We start from the raw sequence: 22,984 nt of genomic DNA, 5'->3' as shown, positions 1-22,984 counted from the left end.
CATATCTGTAAAAACAAAGCTGTCATGAGGAGCCAATATAAATACAGTTTCTTACAGTGGTACCCTTAACAAATATTAGGTATTGTTATTAGATCTATGATTACCAATACGTGTTTGATTAGTGTCCTAATCAGATGTAAAGTATAATACTTTAACAGGCTCAAAGTTTGCCAAAAAAAATTATTATTTTTTGTTTGTTTGTTTAAAATACACCTACACTGGGGCACCTGGGTGGTTCAGTAAGTTAAGTGTCTGACTCTTGATTTCAGCTCAGGTCATGATCTCATGGTTCGTGGGTTCGAGCCTCACATCGGGCTCCACACTGGCAGTGTGGAGCCTGCTTGGGATTTTCTCCTTCTTTTCTCCCTCTCTCTGCCCCTCCCCTGCTCTCTTTCTCTCAAAATAAGTAAATAAAAAACTTAAAAAAAAAAAAAACTTAAAAAAAATACACATACACCACACTAAAGTGTTACTCAAGATTTTACTTTTACAGACTTGTATTCCCATATGCCTGAAAGGAGTAAGGCACAGGAAATGTGTTTAACCTATGGAGCTGGCCATGTTAACACCATCCTTCATGTAAATGACAGTTCAACGGAGGTGGAGAATTACTACTCAGGATAGCAGTAATATAATTACTAGTGAATATCCATAGAAAACAAAATATATCCAAACTATTTCATATCAACAGACTAAGACTTTTAACGTTACCCACAAATCTGAAAAGGTCTAGTAGAACTTTTAAAACACTAATGGCAAAATTCAGAATGGAGGGTTCCAAGTTTGCTTATAAGCATGTTATGCAGAGTTAGGTAATGTATTGTGAATTACACTCCCTACTCAACATTTCCACTTGGAAATCCAACTGGCATCGCAAATTTGCATTGCCAAAACAAAGCTCTTGCGTCCCTGCAAACCTGATCCCTATTCTCATCCACCCAAACTGTTTGGGCCAAATACTTAGCAGTCATCCTTGGTTTCTCTTTTTCCCTGCAACAATATGTATCCTAATCCATCAGTAAGACCTAGGGGTTTTACTTTCAAATATATCTTGAATCTGCCCACTTATCTCCATTACCACTTTGACAATGTCCATAGCACCACCACTTTTCATTTAGACCACTATTAAAGTTTTTTTTTTTTTAGCTTTTTATTATGGAAAATTAAGGGCATAATATAATGACCCCCCATGTTCTCATCATTTCAGCTTTAACTGAAGGCCAATCTTTGTTTCTTCTACATCCTTACTCTATTCACCTGGTCCCTGAAGTGAAACTAAATCCCAGACATTCTATCAGCAAAAAATTTCTTAACTGGTCTGCAACCACTTCTGCACCACTGCTATCCACTTACCAAAGAGTAACCAGAGTGATTTTACATATATAAAATACACATATATCACATAATGCCACTTCCCTCCTTAAAACTCTCCAACGGTTTCCCTTTGTACTGAACAAATAAAAGCTGAAGTCTTCAGACTTCAAGGCCCTGTAACATCCGATAATACATTGCTTCTCTAATTTTGCACTATCTCCCCTTTTGTTCACTGTGGTCTGGCTGCACTGGTCTCTTTTGTTTCTTCTATATTTTAGGCCCCTTCTCAGGGTCTTTGTGCTTTTTGTTTTCTACTTGGGACACATTTCTCCTGCCCTGCCGCTATTTAAGTCACAGCTCCAAATAGATCACCTCTCACCCATCCCAATCATACTCTGTCCTGTTGTTTTATTTCCTTCAGGGTATTTATGTATCATATACTAAAATTACATTTACTTACTTTGTATACTTAATGTGGTTATCTCCTTATGACAGAATATAAGCTCAATGAAGAGCAAGGATTTTATTTTGCTCAGCACTATATCCTCAACATTGGAAATAGTGTCAAGCACACATTAGATGTTCAATAGATATTTGACAAATGAATGAGTTCATCTCAGGGTTTTTTCCACACTGTTTTATCTGTCCTGTCATTGCAGCAGGAACTATAATTTAGGACAAGAACACAGAAATTCTGTAATTTCACATGCAAAAAAAAATTGTTACAGAACTCAACAGATTTTGCAAATTAATGGATTGTAACTACAAATGTTTGACGATAAATTAATTGGCAAACAATTAAATCACCTTTATAATGTCACTTGTTGACTCAGTTTTATTCTTTAATTAAGTGGCATGAAGCTGATAAACTTTTGAGCTAACTTGCTAAATAGATTGGAACATGTCTTCTAAAAACAAACAGAAGAATCCACAGATGCCACTTTAAAAAAAATCTGCATGCTGGCTAGGAGGGACTGCCTTTATTTTGTTTTGTTTCCATCTTTAAATAAAGCGTTGCGCTCTTGTGGTCTATTGCACAAGTCTTGTCTCTTGTTACATTCGTGGCATGCACATGTCACCCTGCTGTGGGTCACTGTGTTTCACTCACATTACGGGAACAACCTAAAACAAAATGTCTTGAGTGACAGGATGAGTGGGGTACACCACAGACAGGAAATGAAATTCACACTTCTGCCAACACAGCAAGTCTGCTTTATCAAATGAAAATATTTTAAAAATATAGGCTAATATTCTACCTAACCCAGACAAAGTTACAGGTGTGGGCACTTTGGTTTCCAGTAAACAAAGTGGTTTCAGTATCTTCAAAAGAAGTATATGTAGAGAGCTTAAAACAACAAAGCATATTTCAGTTGTTCCTTTTGAGACAGAGGTAGTTTCTCTTTGACAAACACTAATCTAAGAACTAACTTCCTCGTTTGATACATTTATTGCTGCTTATGCTTTAAAGCAAATCTAAGTGTGCTCTTTAAAATGTAGGTAGTGATGGGCACCTGGGTGGCTCAGTTGGTTGAGCATCCGACTTGGGCTCAGGTCATGATCTCACCGTTTGTGAGTCTGAGTCCCAGGTCAGGCTCTGTGCTGACAGTGCAGAGCCTGCTCTGGATTCTGCGTCTCCCTCTCTCTCTACCCCTCCCCTGCTCGCGCTCTATCTCTTTCTCTCTCAAAAATAAACATTAAAAATTTTTTTTTAAATGTAGGTAGTGCTTTTCACTAGGGGAGGGTTGGGGTAGGGGGCAAGGGCCCTTGGTTAATTCAAAGCTACTTGGAAAATTCCTTATTATAAAATAAAAGAAAGACCAGGAGTCAAACTTACATCTAGTATAAGAGAAAAGATGCCTTTCTATTTAAATCATTTACACAAATCTCAATGAACTTTTCAGAACAAAATGCAGAGCAGAAACAGCTGGGCCAGGAGACTACCATACTAGCTGCGGCACAGAATCCCAGAGAGTCATGGCAGACACGCACTGGATGGTACAGTCAATCCTCTTTATGCTGTGGTCCCAGATTGTGACCCCCCAGTTAACACAAAAGTGGCATATATTGTTGGTCACTGGAGATCCGGAATAAAAGTGTGGATGATTACAAAAATCCTTTATCATCACTGAACAAAAGTCAAAGCTCTGTAAGTGCTATCAAAGACAGGATGGCAGTATGATGGCACAGAAGTGAAAAAATAAAATTCACAACCAACAGGATTTAGGTGGTTCAAATTCAACTTGAAAATTAAATGCCTTATTTACATATGAATAAAATTATATGTAAATTTAATCACAGGTACTTCAGTGTAAGGTAAAAGCTTAGTATATTTTGCTACAACAGCAAGAAATTCATTGCTCTTTTTGAAAAGCTTCCTGAAGATTCAATCAACATAGAGTTCATTTCTACTTAAAAATTTAGACAGGCAGGTGAAACCTTTTACACATTTTCTGAGTTGACCAATTCTGGACCAGACACAGGACTTCTCCAATAAATCTTACGGAGCCATCCATAGGTAATTACAGACGCCTAAGGTAAACACAAACCCAAAAGGACTCCAGAACCTCTATATTAAGGAAAACACAAGATAAAGAGAATACCACTCTCTCGATCTAAAGACGGATTGTGATTAGGAAGTGATTAGGTGCTTGATAAGAAAATGACACAGTATCATGTTTCTAACAGAGTGACCATGAAGTTCTCCAGTCTATCAGAACACAGTTGAAGTTCATCTATTCTTCACTTGCTCAACAAAGAGAAGATCGTTCCTAGTTAGACACGAATAGCTAATAATAACTAATGTGACTAGAAGCCTAGTGTGTGTGCAAGGCACTAAGCTAAGCACGGGACATTATTTCATTTAATCTTCATAACTCTATGAAGTAGGTACTATTTTTTACCCCCAATTTACATGTAAGAGACTGATGGACTCAAGAGATTCTAAGTTATTTGCCCAAGATCACACAGCTAGTAATACTCAGAGCAAGAATTCAAACCAAGATTTCACTTGGAAGTTCATGCTCTGAATTACTACTCTCTCCACTAGGCTGTTCTAGTTTTACGATATTATGTAGGATGAAATATAATGTTTTCCCACAGAGTTTTCAACAGAATAGAATTTAAAATAGAGTACAGGAGTGAAAGAAAAGACTGAAATAAATCCAGATCTCAACTCTTCTCATGCCTTTTTTGTTTCCCTTATCAAGGCCAGGAGCAGAAAGACTATACTGAGGGGAATCAAGAACATCTGGCTGAGAGAGATGAATCCAAATGGGATGGACAGTAGAGAAGAGAACTCTAACTTCTGTTGGGAATGGCAGTAGCATTTCAAAAGTCTCGAAAATGTAGGAAAGACTATTCTGCTTTAAACAGATTTGGGAAGCACTCCATACCACTACCTCCTGATCAAAGTGACTTCCTAAAGCATGAAATTTGTTAACTGGCAGTTAATTTTCAGGCAAAGTATAGAGAAAAAGGTCAACTAATGGAAGAAAATACTTAACTCTTCTAAGGTTGGAATGATTTCTGAAGAATGTGGCCAGGGCGATCATCCATGACCAGGAGAAAGGCCAAGGAAGCAAAACAAAGCAACACACCTGGCCAAATTGCAGGATATCGGCTGGACACATATTCTTTTGTTTTATATACAATACACACGAAGAACTGGATTATTTACTATGGGAAATTGGGTTTCAGAAAGTGGATGTAATACTTGTATTTCAACATTAAAATGAAGGAAGGAGATTTTCGTGTTTATAGTGTTTGTAATGTTTGGTATGTCTGTATAACGCTAAAATTTAAAGGTAAATTATATTTTACCTCTAAATTGCACAAAGTGAGATGGTTAGCATTTACATAAAATTAAAATACACATAATCTAAACTGTTATATTTTTGTCTTGAGGAAGATTATCTACTGGAAAGTTTCAAATATATTCTACCCTAATATTCTCCCTTTCCTGGTAAGTGTTCTCCGCTTATTTTAAAGTTGTTTAATTTTCAGATTCAGGGCAGTAGGGTAGCTTCTATAAGTTTCTTAGGTGGAAAGGAATTCATGTCCCTGTTTAGCATGACCATTATCAAACAGAAAGGAAATTTCATAATAAAAAGCTTCAAATATCAGACGAGAGGTCAAAAACCAAAGAGCTACCAAAAACTACAGAGCTCCCACTGCCTCCTCAAAAGTTTGGCTAAATCCAAAAAACAGGAAGGAAAAAGTCATTGTGCTTTCATGTTGAAACATGGCTGCAAAAAGTCAAAGCATACTTCTAGGCAGTTGAGAAAAAGTTTGATTCTGTAATCCTCAAGGAATTTAGGGACTACACTAGAATGGGAGAAAGTCTTAAATCCAAATATCATATGTAGTCTCTGTAATTAAACATTTCCCAATCCCATCCCCACTCCCACCATACATGGCCATATGTTCAAATGGTAGTAGTATTAGGACAGCAATCACTATCTGTTGGAACCCTCTCCCCCCAAGGCATAAATTCCAGACACATGCCTATGAATGCAGCAGGATTATTTCTCTCATCAGCAGACAAGTAGAGGTTGGGTACATTTCTAGACCAATTATTGGCAAGGTGAAGAAGAACTTAGGACTCCCGTTCTTACTCATTAACTATAACCATCAGATCATTTTAGTTCCAGCTAATCTTCCACTTAAACTCTCTTGCACAATATCCAGCACAACTACCCTCAGATGCAGCTATTTGTTTTACCTTTTTCCTACTTTTCCACAATCTAAGAAGAAAAGAAAGGGTCTGTTTGTTAAAGACTGAGGAACAAATTCCTTCAGGACTATCCTCCTGGTCTTTTCCCTATAAATCATAAGTGGGAGAAGAAACAAACCCAGAAAATTCCTTTTATTTTGTTCATTTTGAATGTTCACTTACTTGGTAAGATCTTGTAACAATTCCATTTTGCCTCAAACATGTGCATCTCAGAAATGTTCAGACAGAAACATAACATAGGATCAATAATTTTGCCACTGACCATACAACTCAACCTTCTAACTTCTGTAGACTGGAGTGCATCTAAATTGACATCTGTTATTTTTGGCTGTCTGGAAATAGATCTATCCTTCCTAATCTCACTCTAGTCTCCAAATGTGCATGGTCTTGGTGGCCTCTAGCTCTGGAACTGTAAGGGGCTTGCAGGAACCTGGCATGTGGTTTAGGCTTGGCGAGTTGGAAATTCTCCCTGGATCTTAGGCAAGTGACCCAAGGGAGCAAGAATAGTGGGGAATGGTCACATTCACTATGGGGAGAATGGCAAGGTATAGACCAGACTACTCCTACTCCCTGGCCTTCCTTTAATGCCTTTGGCTCCTGCCTGTTCTCTAAGCCTCCCTGTCCATATGGTGAGCTCTGACCTCCTTCAAACAAAAATTTTGGTTAAGATAGTTAAAATTAATTTCTGAGCTTGCAACAGAGAATCTGATATATCAATTGAAGTTCAAAGAATTTAATGACTCGGATGCCTGGGTGGCTCAGTTGCTTAAGCATCCGACTTCAGCTCAGGTCATGATCTCATGGTTCGTGGGTTCAAGCCCCATGTCGGGCTTTGTGCTGATAGCCTGGAGCCTGCTTCGGATTCTGTGTCTCCCTCTCTCTCTCTCTGTTCCTCCCCTGCTTGCACTCTGTCTCTCTCTCAAAAATAAATAAACATTAGAAAAATTAAAAAAAAAAAAAAAAGAATTTAATGACTTGTTGCAAGTCACACAGCTAGTTAGTACTGGAACCTAAACTAGGCTCCATGTCATCTGACACCCTGGGCAGCACTTTAACCCTTTATCCGGAGTTCGATGTTCCTACATGTTGTGGACCTAATAATTTGAAGCAACCAGCAGTTAAAAACACATCTGGTCAGTTCATCTAAAGAGAACAAAGACAGGATTTTACTGCAAAGCCTGGTGTGATATTTGTTCTATTTTTCACAGCATCCTGAAGACAAAGTTGAGGTTCGAGTGAGGAAAAGCTTAGACATATTCCCATGAGGCAAATACTTTCATGCTGTTTCTTAAAGTTGTTTCTTTTCTTTTTTGTTTAGTAAGTTTGTTGACTATTAAACATTGCTTTAAAAATATCAAAAACTAGATGCCAAAAACAAAGACTATGGGACCTAGGAAGGAGGGCAAGAAAGACTACTTGACAAAAGAAGTGGATGCAAAAGAAAAAGAGGGAGGACTCAATAAATCAGAAATGAAAGAGGGGAAGTAACAACCAACACCACAGAAATATAAAGAAAAGGATTATATGAAACTAGTATGAAAAACTATGTGCCAACAAATTGGAAAGCCTAGAAGAAATGGGTAAATTCCTAGAAACATACAATCTTCCCAAACTGAACCAGGGAGAAAGAGAAAATCTTAACAGACCAATTACTAGTAACAAAACTGAATTAGTAATCAAAACACTTCCAACAAACGTAAGTCCAGGACCAGATGGTTTCACAGGTGAATTCTACGAAACATTTAAAGAGTTAATGCCTATTTTCTCAAACTATTCCAAAACACAGCAGAGGAAGGTAAGCTTCTAAATTTACTCTAGGAGGCCAACATTACCTTGATACCAAAACCAGATGGAGACATTACAAAAAAAGATAACTACAGGCCAATATCCCCAATGAACATTGATGCAAAAATCCTCAACAAAATACTGGCAAACTGAATTCAATGACACATTAAGGGGATCATTCACCATGATCAAGTGGGATTTATTCCAGAATGGTTCAACATCTGCAAATCAATGTGACACATCACATTAACAAAATGATGGGTAAAAACTGTATGATCATCTCAACAGATGCAGAAAAAGCATATGACAAAATTCACCATCTCTTCATGATAAAAAATATCAATAAAGTGGGTTTAGAGGGAACATACCTCAATACAATAAAGGCCATATATGAATGGGAGTCTTATTCTCGAGAAGGTCCTCCTCTAAGGAGAGGAGAAAACTGCCTCAGCTCAAAGGAGCCCATTCCCTTTACAGGCCGAATTATCAAAGCTCCTCGGTCCTGTGGCTCTAAACTCTAGGCTTAAATACTTTTTTTTTCTAAAAAGGTTAAGTTTTAAAAGCTGTTTGGACCAAAAAGTAAATGACCTGAACAGTTCTTTCTCAGTATTCAAATTGCCAGGTGTACTGGTTACCAAGATATGACCAATATTACTTGGGACCAAATTTAAAATAGTTGGTGGGAATAGATAAAACAAAAGGATAGTAACTCAGAAAAACTGTTCAGCATTTGAAAAATAATTTCATCTGCATGATTCAACAAATGCCTTTCCAGGTATTTAAAACACACCTGCAGAAGGAATGCAAGCTGGCTCTTAAGCACTTGGCCAAATGTCCAACCCTGTTTTCAGATTTCTCTTTCACTCTAATGCAAAGGAGGCTCAGGTCATCTTCTATTCTTTGCTGCTGTCACCTTCTGACACCCTTGTCACCATCTTTTATTTAATCTAGCTCAATCATCTCTCTTTTCACTTATTTATTTAAAATGTATTTATTTTTGAGAGAGAGAGAGAAAGAGAGAGAGGGAGAGAGGGAGGGGAGGGAGGGAGAGAGCACAAGAGGGGGGAAGGGCAGAGAGAGAGGGAGACAGAGGATCTCTGTGGACAGCAAAGAGCCTGATGCGGGGCTCAAACTCACAATCTGTGAGCTCATGACCTGAGGTGAAGTCAGATGCTTAATCAACTGAGCCACCCAGGCTCCCAGTAAGGCATCAGATCTTGATGGACTTAACTTCAGAAACAAAACTCCCACTTCTCGACTACGATCCCCACTCTTATGACTCTCATGTGTTTACTCTCTTCACCACACTCATGGCCATTCTGTCCTATATACAGATGACTTCTGACTACTTATCTATTGCTGAATAACAAATTACTCTAAAATGTAGAAGCTTAAAACAATAAAGAACATTCATTATCTCACAGTTTCTGTGGGTTAGGAATTCAGGAGCAACTTAGAGGGGTGGTTCTGGCTCAGAGTGTCTTATCAGGATGCAGCAGACATCTGAAGCCCTGACTAGGGCTGAAAGATCTGCTTCTAAAAAGGCTCCCTCAGGATATGGAGAAAGGAGAACTTTCTTGCCTGTTGGTGGGAATGCAAACTGGTGCAGCCACTCTGGAAAACAGTATGGGTTCCTCAAAAAGTTAAAAATAGAAAGAACTACTGTAGATCTGGCAACTGCACTACTAGGTATTTACCCCAAAGATACAAAAATACAGATCTGAGGGGCACCTGGGTGGCTGTCAGTTAAGTATCTGACTTTGGCTCAGGTCATGAACTCAGTTCGTGGGTTCGAGCCCTGCATCGGGCTCTGTGCTGACAGCTTGGAGCCTGGAGGCTGGAGCCTGTTTTGGATTCTGTGTCTCCCTCTCTCTTTGACCCTCACACTCGCTCTCTCTCTCAAAAATAAACATTAAAAAAAAATACAGATTCAAAGGGAATCTGCTAGGGAAAGAGCCCAAATATCCATCGACTGATGAATGGATAAAGATGTGTGTGTATATATATATATATATATATATATATATATATATATATATATATATACATACATACATACACACACAATGGAATATTATTCAGTCATTAAAAAGAATGAAATCTTCCCATTTGCAATGATGTGGATGGAACTATAGTGTATTAAGCTAAGCGAAACAAGTCAGAGAAAGACAAATACCATTATGATTTCACTCATATGTTGAATTTAAGAAACAAAACAGCTGAACATATCGGGTGGGGGGGGGAAGAGAGGGAAACAAACCATAAGAGATTCTTAATGAGAAGAGAACTGAGGATTCATGGAGGGAGGTTGGGTGAGGGATGGGCTAGATGGATAATGGGTATTAAGGAGAACACCTGTTACGATGAGCACTGGGTGTTGTATGTAAGTGATGAACTACTGAATTCTACTTCTGAAACCAACATTGCACTGTAAGTTCACTAACAAGAATTTAAATAAAAAATTGAAGAAAATAAAAAAAGATAAAAATTAAAATAAACAAAATGGCTCCCTCAGATGGCTATCGACAGGAGGCCTCAGTTCTCTGCTATGTATACTTCTGCACTGTCCTACTTGAGAACTCTTGTGACATGGCAACTGTTCTTCCCCAGAGTGACCCCAGAGAGAACAAGGCAGGAGTACAAGGTTTTAGGACTTAATCTTGGAAGTTCACCATAATTTCTGCAACATACTATTATACAGGTCAACCTTATTTAAAAAGATTTTTTTAATGTTTATTTTTGAGAGAGACGGAGCATGAGTGGGGGAGGGGCAGAGAGACAGAGGGAGACACAGAATCTGAAACAGGCTTCAGGCTCTGAGCTGTGAGCACAGAGCCTGCCACAGTGCTCAAACTCGGGAATGGTGAGATCATGATGTAGGCCAAAGTTGGAGAAGTTGGACGCTTAACTGACTGAACGCCCAGGTGCCCCTTATTTAAATAAGGTCATCCTTATTTAACATAGGATGAGACTACATAGGGATGTAAACACTGGAAGTCAAGCATCAATGGGAACCATCACAAAAGCTGGCTGCTACAACTTCCACAATGGTTCTGGAGCTCAGATCCATCATCAGAGCCCTAAACCTGTACAATCAGCTGTCTACTGGATAGCTTTTTGTTGATAATAAATGCCAATAGCTTTACAAGTATTTCACATACTTTTATTTGTGAAAACTTGCAATCTGGTACAATGATATATCCATCAAAATGTTCTCTTTGGGAATTGTGTCATGGTGGTAGAAGTGGTTAGGTGTTGGTTCTGAGCACTATCAAACAAGCTTAAGGAGGATGTTGTAATTATCATTTATTGAATACCCACCCTGTGTCAGACATGATGTCTAGTGCTTCATATCACTATCTCACAACACCTCTATGAAAGGAAGGCATTCTTCCCATTTCATAAAGAAACATAGATGAGAGAGATGAGAGTAACTTGTCTAACTTACCAATTACACAATCAGTATGATAGAGCAGGAATAAAAATTTAGGCCTATTTTTTTTTTTTTTTTTTTTTTTTTTTAATTCCATTCCATGGCTTCTTTAGCAGTTTGAACTTTGTGTACCCTACCCACCAGGGTATCTTTACTCTCTAAAGGAGAATTCTCAAATATCAGAAAACTCAGGGTCTGGTCTGGTCTTGTCCATCTGTCTGTTCTTTTCTTTTTTCTTTTCTTTCTTTCTATATGAGTCAGTTCAGTGCTACATTATTGTATGTAGTCTTAGAAGTAATTTTCAAAACTCACTGGCCATAGACATTTAATACAGTTTGTAAAACACTAGTCTGTCAATTTTCCTTATCAAATAATTTCTCCTAGAGTTGCTTTCTACCTTACTAGGCTAAGAAAATGAAATAATTTGCTAACAAGTATTCTTAAAAAAGTCCCTCAAAATGCTAATTCTTAAATATCAAAAATACAAATTCTTTTTTATTATTTAAAAAAAAATTTTATTTATATTTGAGACAGAGAGAGACAGAGCATGAACGGGGGAGGGTCAGAGAGAGAGGGAGACACAGAATCTGAAGCAGGCTCCAGGCTCTGAGCTGTCAGCACAGAGCCCAAAGCGGGGCTCGAACTCACAGACGGTGAGATCATGACCTGAGCTGAAGTCGGAAGCTCAACCCACTGAGCCACCCAGGCACCCCCAAAATACTTATTCTTAAATATCAAAAAAAGGGGAAGAGAGAAAGGCATGGCAAGGTATGTTGAATATCTTCTGCCTGGTTTTCTTTACCATCACCTTACTGTCTTTTTATAGTCCTTGTGCAAACCCTTATTCTCATAACTGTTTTGATGCATATTACAGATCCCTTTGGCCCTGTACTGATGCACAATGAAATCTAGGAGGAACAGGGTTGCCACTGCTTAGGTTCTGACACTTAACAAAAACAGCGAACTTCTGTAAAATAGTGATGATGATGGAGGAAGAGGAGAAGGAAGAGAAAAGAAAACTAGCTAAAGGCAAAGTTCAAAGGGCAATTTAAGGAGTTGCCAAAGGAAAAAGAGAAAGCAAGTGGCAGTCTCAGGCCTTAAATAGCTCACAGTTTTTAACCAATTCCAGTGTTCCTTGCTTCCTACTCTCTTTCTTCTTAATCATTACTGACTCATTGTAGACTTGTACCACCAGTACAGATGAAAAGTTTACTCCACTGGTTTCTTGAAAATTTAATTTATTGAACTTTCTTGATGCCTGATGTAATGTTTATTTTTCAAATTTACTAAATGCACATTTTAGATAAATTTATGAAGAAGCAATGACCCAAAGCACTTTCTTCCCTATTTTCCAAATACTATTCATAAGAAATCAGAGAGCTAGAGACAAAGAGATCATACAGTAGTATTTTGCAACACTCTAGAGTGCAATGTGAAGCAATGAAAATTCCAAACATTTTAGTTAGGATTTGGATACAAAAAAAATATTCCAATCAAACTGATCCAAGAGTAAATTTAAATTTCATATGTGTTTACAGGGCTCTTGGGTGGCTCAGTTGGTTAAGTGTCACACTCTTGATCTTGGCTCAGGTCATGATCTCTCAGTTCATGAGATCGAGCCCCACATGGGGCTCTGTGCTGACAGCGTGGAGCCTGCTTGGGATTCTCCCTCTCTCTGCCTCTCTTTGCCCCTCTCCTGCTTATGCTTGCTCTTTGTCTCCCTCTCAAAATAAGTAAACTTAAAGTTTTTTTAACTTAAAAAACTTTTTAAAAAAGTTTCGTATGTGTTTTAAAGAAAAAAAAAAGTTAAAACATCACATATTTTCAGGGCACCTGACTGGCTCAGTCAGTGGAGCATGTGGCTCTTGATCTTGGGGGTGTGAGTTTGAGCCCCACGTTGAGTGTAGAGATTACTCAAAAATAAAAATCTTGAAAAAAAAAAAAGTCACATATTTGCTCCAGTGTAGGAGAAGACAATCCTGTACAATCCCATACCTAGAATAGTTTTAGGTTCTGTTGAGCTAGGTCCTATAAACTCACAAATGGCAACTCAAGCCATAGGAAACCGCAAACAACAAAAGGAAATGATTTTAACTGTCAAAGGCAAAATTTTTGTACAATGACTCTAAGGAAAGCTGCAATCCTAAAGAGCGTCTTTCATTTTTTCACATGGTAGCAGACAGCTGGCATGGCTCTATCTGAGTTTGGCAGACTTGCTTAGTCATCATCAGAGGACCCTACACACCCCAGAGATTCATCCTTTAAACATCTAAGCACAGGGCACACAGTTTCTAAAAGGAAGGTGGCTGAAGATATTCCATTTTACCAAAACAAGAAGATATGGCCCATTTCATTCTTTTTCATCAAAAAAGAAAGGAAGAATAATGAGAGACATGGATATGGCCTCACTCACCATTAGAGAACAAAGGGGGAGATGTACAGACGGCTCTTGATAAGGTTACAAGTGAAGCATGGCTACCAAACAAGATTAGTGAGGTACTGGGAGAGTTGTGGCTTGTAACACACACGGGACAAAAGATATAGACATTTTTTTTTTTTTTTTTTGGCTGTATGAATTGGTAAGTTTATTTATATTTGCTGTGAATACTGACATGTGGACTAATTTGTGGTTTCTATTTACTTGATTTTTCTCATATATTTTCTTTTATCTATTTTCTTGCATATTATCTTTTATCTATTCATGTATGGTAAACTTTATTCTGTTTAGTGAGATGAATACTCCTAGATCTACACTATTTGCTTTTCGTGTCAGGCAATGAAAGGAGAGTGCACTTTATTAGGGTAAAAAATAATATATATTCTATTTCTACCTTTACATGCATATCTTAAAACTTTAATAAGTATATTTAATGCAGCAAATCAACAGTTCTGCATTGTAGACACGTTTTTTTTCTAAATAAGGCTGTTCTGGAGTGGGCCTAGTAACGTGCCTTGAAAAATCAATGTAATTTAAAATACCAGTTTTTAAGTGTTAAAGAAATTAAAAATCCTACACATAAATGTCTTACTTTTAAAATTAAAGGTTGGGTCTCAGCCATACTCTAAAAACTAGAATACTTGGGTCTATGAAAGGAAAATAAAAACTAGAACTCACTGACAAAATAGTGATAAAGTTGCAATGCCCTTTTGGTAACTCAAGACCAAAAAACCAAATGAGGCTAGCATCAGGAAGAAAATAGGGAAGTGACTGTATAACAAAGTACCTGAACTTCTGCTTAAGAAAAAGGACATAATCAGGCAAAAAGCTATCCATGTGAAGAATGGGAAAGTAATATGGCAGGAATGGAAATGGCTATTAGCAAAGGTAGGTGGCATTGTGGGTGATAGTTTTCTGTTTTGCAAATTTCTCTTTAACGATGTTGTTACACTGGGTTTTCATTTTTTTTAAAAAGGACAAAAAAAAAAAAAAAGCCTAACAGTACAGGAAAACACACCGTGGGAACAGAGTCAAGCACACAGATGTTTTGCGTAAGCTGCATTTTCAGAGACATCTGCCTTTGTGCAAGACTTGAAAAAGTAAAGCTGTTGTCAACAAGTTCTCCAAAGTGAGGGGTGGGGCCTGAGAGAAAGTGAGCTGTGAAGAAACCAACAATTAGAACCCTGAGGGCTGAGAAACACATAGTTTCTTAGACTAAGTTCCTCATTTATGAGCCACCTCTCTGCCCAAAATGCTTTGCCATCAGCAATGTCTCCTACTGAAACAAAGAGGACTCAAGCTGCCCATGTCTCTACTCAAGTGACTGAGGTTCTCTGTTAGCAGTGCCACTCAGCTCTTTGCAGTGGTTGCCTAACTCTGTGGTAGGAGAGATAAGGCAGAGTCTCCTATGTAAAAATCTGAGCGGGAAGCAAGATGCCCCACTCCTCCTTTCTTGTTCCAACTCCAAATAAAAACACTTATTATGTATGAAAAAATTCATGTAAAAGCAAAGACAATAAATACGTTCATCTGTTCTACTGCCTTGCTTTCGTGTAAGTTAAACTTTATTCTGTTTAGTGAGATGAATACTCCTAGGTCTACAGCGTTTGCTTTTTCGTGCCAGGCAACGAAAGGAGAGTGCGTCTGCACTTGCTTTACGTACTGCCCAGTCTACCACCACGTACAGAATGTTTAATAAATGTGATCGGAAAATGATAACAGGGATAATGCTGAAGACTCAAGCATACTTCGGAGAGTAATAAAGGAGGAAAATCACTGTGTGAAACCTCTTCTCTGCTGTTCATGTAGGAAGTGCCTAAGCCTATATGTCTGCAACACAGACCACAGGGAAAAGCTGCCTTACTTGTTCTTGTTTGCAGCCTTCCATCATGCCTGATGTGAGTGGGGAACTTCTACTCAACAAAAGAACTTTCAACTTACTTGCAAAGTTCTTACAAAGTTCTATGTAACGTTCCGTCTTGAACTTCCCTTTTCTGAGAAGTTGGGTGGGTTGTATGGGTTATTGTCCTACATTTGCCTTCTGGGCAAGTTGACTGCAAAAGATTTTAGACACCTCTTGTTCAGGCACAGGAGCTTCTTCTAGGTCCTATAAAAGCTCCACTTACTGTTAACATGACAATGTCGCTAATAATCTGTAGGTTTATACAAATTTGTTAGGATAAAGCTACCCAAACTGCTAATATAATCTCACTATATTGTGAAAGAGTGGTGGCAGGTCTGCAGTAAAGATGGGGAGTGGTAAGCTGGGCACAGATCTGAAAGGTCTTATACAACTTGAAAAGGATTTGGATTTCACTCTGATAACACAGATCCAAAGTTAGCATTTCCAGAAAGATTTCTCCAACTACAAATGCAGAATGGATCGGAAGGGGTTAAAACTTAGACAAAAAGGAAGATAGATGTTATGTTAGTATTCCAGGCAAGAAAGAAGGGTGGTCTGATCTGAGCTGATGGGAATGAAGAGGACATGGATATCTTGGGGATATTTGTCTGGTTTACTTTCTGGTAAGATGGAAAATTTGTCCATAAATAAATTCAAATTGTAAGAAAAATCCGAGAGAAAAACTTTGATATGTGCAAATTTCTTGCACTCAAAGAACGTCTTTTTCTGTGTACCTCCTGACTTTCCAGACTGATCATCTTTTCCCTTTAATAAATTCCAATTGTGACTCTCACCCAGGAGGGTCAAAGAAAGAAGCATATTTACAAGGCTAACAGCCTTCATACCACCTGCTTTGTCCAAACTTTTCTCAAAATAGGTTTCTTTCTCTTAAGTTATACTTTGTTAATCCTCAGATTTCGACGTAAAATCTGTTTTACTCTATCTGCCAGCTGACAGCCAATCATCCTGGACAAGTCAGGGAACCTTACAGGCAATTTTTGTTCATGTCACTTTGTTATCACACATGTCTATATCATTTCCTGCCAGGCACCAAACTTCCAGCATCAAGGAAGAACAGCAGAGGAGAATGCTTTTACACAAAGGATTTCCCTCCTTCCTTATCCCCTATTCAACGGATATGACAATATACTGAATGATACAGTGAGGGCTCAAATGAAATGAAAGATAATGCAGCTAAGTTCTGAAATGACCATTTTAAAGCACTCAAAGACAGAAAACTTAGTTGTCTGAAAGTAATAGCAAGCAAGATGAATCAAAACCTGAAGGTACTTCCATCAAAGGAAAGCAAATGAATTTTATAAATTCATTTGTATTACATTAGAATAGGACATGTAGGGAGGAACTGCTAGGCAGGTAGTACCAAATCTCTTTGGCTCTCCATTTTTAATAACAGATATTTTAATTTAGCTATCTGTTAGAAGACAGTTCTCATAGATAATTTCTCCATCTCTAAAATCAGTAGTTGTGCAAAATACAGCTGTTTGAGAATTTTAAAAGAATTTATTTTACAGATGAACCACAGGCTATCCAGATGAAAGGACTGGAGCAAGTCTGGGGAATAAGATTTGATTCAATACACATCTATGATTTTTTTTGGTAAAGTAGACTTCATGCCCTACGTAGAGCCCATGAGGGGCTTGAACTCATGACCCTGAGATCAAGACTTGAGCTGAGATCAAGAGTCGGACGCTTAACCAACTTAGCCACCTAGGTGCCCCTCAGTATATATCTAAATTACAGTACAGTTGCCATGCTATAATAGGCAACTATCTTTGCTTCTTCTCTTCTACAAATGAGATCATAACACTAAACAAGATGTTTGAGTGAAACAGGATGAGAAGTATAAGGTGGCTACATCAAACCTTTCCACAAATAGACTTCCAGTTCTCAGATCACGTTTTCCCTGACTTAGGGGAAGCAGTAAACAGTAGGTGCACATTTGGCTAGGATTCACCTGACCCGTGTTTTCTAATCTCACTTTACCTATGGCTGGATGCTTCTGAGTCAGTTTTAACATGTAGGCAGATTCTCTATTTACAAAAGAGAAAGTTAGTATCTCACTTCTTGCAGGGAAACACAAAGGTAGGGAGAAAAGCATGGAACTGACAGGTGACCTGGAATTCTTGTCTGTCACTAATGAATCATATAAAATGAGGTGAGACAATTAGATCTCAATTTTCTGATAGAACATTATAAACTCTCCAAGTTTATGATTTTTAAAAGATTACCACTAGGAACCTTAAAAGCACTCCACTAGTTCAAGATGAAATCATCACCATATTTTAAGAGTATTAAAAAACAATGAAAAAAATACAACCAGGTTTCTCACAGAAGAGACGAACTCTCAACGCTCCCAAAAGTTATGTCACAATGGGATGGACTATTCTGTAAATATGACTTCAATCCTATAGGTTTCTGTTCAGTTACTTTGTTTACTAGATTCCGGCTTCCACTGGAAAGTTCTTCTACAAGTGGAATCTCATCCCTCCCCAACCCCAGTGTTGGTTAATTAAGAAAAAAAGGGATGGGAAGATCATATGGGTAGTTTTACACTCAAAAAAGAGGGTAATAGATGGCTGTTTAAGCTAAAGGGTAGTATATTGGAATCACCTGCACTGGCCATATTACCGATTCATTTAGCCCTCTAGAAAATCATTATATCTCGCTTTATCTGAGTTTCTTCATCTGTAAAACAGGAGATCAGATTGATCTACCCTGTCTCGCATGCTTAGGGATAAAATATCCTTTTTTCTTGGTAGACAAAAGCTGGTGTAAGCTTTCTAAAATGTAGCAAGTATTGGGACTATATAAATGCAAGTTATTATTCTAAAGTACATAAAGCTTAGGCTTTACCATTTACATCTTGAATAACTGTTTTTTTTAATTAAAAAAATTTTTTTACATTTATTTATTTTTGAGAGACAAAGCACAAGTGGGCGAGGGGCAGAGAGTGAATGAGACAGAATCTGAAGCAGGCTCCAGGCTCTGAGCTGTCAGCACAGAGCCCGATGTGGGGCTCGAATTCATAAACCATGAGATCATGACCTAAGCCAAAGTTGGACACTTAACTGACTGAGCCACCCAGGCGCCCCCTGAATAAATGTTAAGTTTAGGTCAATTAAATGGAAAAAGAAATCACCCTCTAGGCATGTTTTCATATGGAATGAACTCTGGCTTCCTTCTGAAGGGACTCATGTTAGCTTTTAAAACAATTTATTGGTTTGGTGCAGAAAGCTTTTTACCTAAGGAAGCTGAGCAGTTGGAAAGAACATCTAAGCCTATAAGCAAAACTAGAACACTGTCCCTATTTCTTTAAATTTAGTTGTTAACACTAGTAATGAAGACCAGCTAAGGTCATTCTTCTGTCTCTTACCATATCAGCCAAGTCCACACCTTGCTATATTTAGATAAGTTATGCCTATCCCATTAAAGACAGGAGATTCAGATCTACGCATAGGATCACAGCAGTGGGGTTTTACCTCAGCTTAGGGGGGAAAGACGCTAACAAAAAAACTGTATAATGATGTATTCCTTGGCAACCAAGAGAACAACCAATGCTCAATTTTATTTCATTCTTAACAGACATATAATCTCTAGGATGCATACAGCAATCTCTACCACAAACTCTGGCATAGTCATGACTAAAGCAGAACCGTGAATATCTTTTGGGTAACTCTCTTGCCATGACTGCCTGTCATGTCTTAGCCAGAGACAAGGAACTGCCCAGGTTAACAGGGTAAAACATTTCAACAGTCTGGTCTCCTGGGAATTGGAACAAACAGGTTTAGAACTCAGGAATCACCATTATTTTAAAACATCAGGGTCTGGCTGGGTACAGCCCTGTAGCAGTATCCAGCTGACAGCCAATAGGACCCAGCATTCAAAAAAGGAAGAACCGGGGCACCTGGGTGGCTCGGTTGGTTAAGCGTCCGACTTCGGCTCAGGTCATGATCTCACGGTCTGTGAGCTCGAGCCCCGCGTTGGGCTCTGTGCTGACCGCTCAGAGCCTGGAGCCTGTTTCAGATTCTGTGTCTCCCTCTCTCTCTGCCCCTCCCCTGTTCATGCTCTGTCTCTGTCTCAAAAATAAATAAACGTTTAAAAAAAAAAAAAAAGGAAGAACAAAATGGAGGCAAAGCTGACTTATGTATTTATAAAAAAAAAAAAAGTTATGGAACATGGATTTTATAGTAAAGGATGTGATGAAGTGAGTCAGAGACATGGTAGTGCAGGTAATGGGGAACCTGCTTGGATGAACATATTTCCTTAAGTGGCCTCTAAATCTGGAATCAAAAGAATGTATCTTAGGAAAATTTCTGAGGAAAATATCTTAAAGAAAAATAAAATTGCCCTCAAGAGAAAGCTAAGAAAACTCCAGTAACAATCAGATGTTTTGGTACCTCCCCAACTGTCGGGGTGGGGGGGGGATTAAATACATTTAAAGAATGTAGTAAACATACTTCTGAAACATAAGTATAACAAACAGAAATCTGTTTATCTTTATTTAAAGGAAACTGCACACTGCAGTTATGAACATTTCCACTGTAGGTAAGATAAGCAGATGTTGGATGTTTTCCCAAAGTTTCTCTAGTGTCACTGAAGAGGTTTATGAAATCTGCTTTACATTTTTTCAGTTAACAGTTAATGCTAAAAAGGCAACATTCTGAATGTTGTTTTTCTCTTCATATTTTATCATTTCTACAGTGACATAGTTAAACAATAGTTACCAAAAAGAAAACAAAACATATAGTTAGACATTATACTTGTATCTTCATTTTCCAATATTTACTTCTAAACTAAAAGTTACATAAATAGTTCAATATTTCAAATAGAGTGAATTTTTAAAATCCCCATTTTCTGCTTCCTCTGCCTCAAACCCCACTTAAAGAAAAATACCTATGTCTAAGTATTCTCAATTGACACTGAAAACTGAAGTAATCCTCTTAGGGGAAAAAGTCCTAAGACAGATAAATAAAGCTGTTGTTTGTTGTTCTTTTTTTTAATTTTACTTTTTTTTTTCTTTATAAGGCGTTTAATTTCTAAGAGAGCTAAACTGGTCTGAGTTTTCTCAAGTCTTTATATGCAAAACCCAGATTTTTTTGCCACAGCAAATAGGTATTGGATTAATGCCTAAATAAATAATGTGAGATGGCAAGAAAGCAAAAATGGCACCTAAAACTTGACTGGTCACACTTCTGAAAATTTATAACTATATGTGGTAGGCTGTAGAAATTGGTCTTAACAGCAAAGAATGGTTTAACAGCTTAGAGAATCTTTGACCTTCAGTGCACAACTGAGTTCGATAGCACATTCATTCCACTAAATGTCTAAGCCCCGGGCAGTGTCTCCCAAACCTCCCAACAAGCCCTTTATAATTAATTTACTAAGTATCTGGATTAAATGAAATTAGAAATTCTAATTCCTCTCATAACTTTTTCTTCAAAGTAACAACTTTAAGTCATTTTTGCTTTCTAGGATATAGTTCAAAGCACCAGAAATACTTTACCCAATATTGCTTCTCTTTATACTCATCACATAGGTTGTGACTATTCATTGAAGAACACACAATATTCAGCCTTTACAGTAATATTCCTAGTTTTTCTTAAGCAAATTCCATTTCTGGAATATCTACTCCAAGATTATTATGAGAGTGAGAGAGATGGGGGGGAGAGAGAGAGAGAGAGAGAATGAGAATTCAAGAGGCTGCACAACCCTTCTCAATAGTGAGAAAATGTTAGCTCAGGATCTTTCAGAGTTGGAAAATCATGAGTGATTGTTTAAAAATGGATAAATGAATCTCACTGGTAAGGTCAAAAAGCTTAAAAAGAGTTCTGACTTGGGGTGCCTGGGTGGCTCAGTTGGTTAAGCGTCCGACTTCGGCTCAGGTCATGATCTCTCAATTCATGAGTTTGAGCCCTGCATCCGGGCTCTGTGCTGACAGCTCAGAGCCTGGAGCCTGCTTTGGATTCTGTCTTTCCCTCTTTCTGTCCCTCTCCCACTCCCACTTGGTCTCTCTCAAAAATAAACATAAAAAATTTTTTTTTAATTAAGAAAAAAAGAGTTTTGACTTAATTTCTAAGTCAAATGCCTGAGACAGTCTATTCCAGGTTCTTAATTTGGGGCATGAGAAGGGATTGGGAGGGAATGTCACTAGATTCCTTTGACAGTTTGATGAAAGCTATGGCCTCTCCTGCAGAAAAATAAATGTATTAATCATATACAAACCCACTTTTGCATGTGATTTCAAAGTATCCATGAATTTCTTAGTCTAAAACTCTGGATTAAAGGAACCTGGTAATTGCTTTAAAAAAACTATGGGCAGCTGAGAATTAACAGCCTCCCCACTATTACCCCTCATCTTTTAGCAGCTAACAACTCCACTTTAACAAGAGGCAAACACTGAGTGATCAATGCTTGGATTTAACTTTGAAACCAAAGGAAACACACATCAATAGATAAAAGTTTGGGACTTTCTAAGGGTCTTTTTTTATTAATACTTTGGACTCTTTCAATTCTAAAGCACACAACAGGCAAATCGAATGAAAAGATCCTCTATCTCTCCCCACTATGCTGCCCCCATTTCTCCCCATTTCTGAAAAATCCCTCTCCGACAAACACATTTCCCCAAGCATTAGGTGAAACTTCACTCACTGAACCCCTGAAGTACTAGATATAACAGAATTTCAGTACAATAAAAAATTCTGGACAAGATTTTGAAATTCATTAAAGTTGAATCAGACCAGCAAATGAGACTTTACATTTCTTAAACCTGATGGATGCTCCAGAAATTTTAACAGCTACCCAGAGCATGCCGTTCCACGTACCATGCTGCTACAGTACTTATTTTCGAGGAGTGTGAGAAATCTAGTATCACTAATACATTAAACATTGCTTTATTATGGTAAGTGATTCATCATGAAGGAAATGACTAGGTTTCGAACTTTATTGATCTTATGATTTTATAATCCATGTTACACGGGAAAGGAGATTAAATGCAAAGTGTAACTGTTACTATAAAGGTTAATGTTTATCACAGTTAACAATCCTCCTCTATTGCCGTTATGTTCATAAATGCAGTGGCCTCATATTGTTTAGGTGATTTTTTTATACCTAGAAATTGATTTATACAATACACCAAATATTTACACTTCAGTCTGTGGCTCAAACAATGATTTATCGGGTTGCTGACCATTTTTTCTAAAATAGGATCGCCTACTCCCAGCTTACTTTTCATCTCTTTGTACTGCTTTTTCTTTACAGCTAATTTATTATTTTTTTAATTTAATTCCAAGTTAGTTATCATATAGTGTAATAATGATTTCAGGAATACAATTTAGTGATTCATCACTTACATATATTAGT

The 22,984-nt window shown here is 37.8% G+C and overlaps 1 protein-coding gene across 7 annotated transcripts in view; it reads right to left on the bottom strand.

The window, feature by feature from the left end:
* Positions 1 to 22,984, bottom strand: part of SSH2 (slingshot protein phosphatase 2) — a 249,790-nt gene that overhangs the window by 66,320 nt on the left and 160,486 nt on the right. The window lies entirely within an intron of this gene.

The sequence above is a fragment of the Felis catus genome, chromosome E1 (assembly GCF_018350175.1).
Source record: "Felis catus isolate Fca126 chromosome E1, F.catus_Fca126_mat1.0, whole genome shotgun sequence".
Classification (NCBI taxonomy): Eukaryota; Metazoa; Chordata; class Mammalia; order Carnivora; family Felidae; genus Felis; species Felis catus.
The sequence above is the reverse complement of the archived record's forward strand: the minus strand, read 5'-3'. Positions and strand labels throughout refer to the sequence as shown.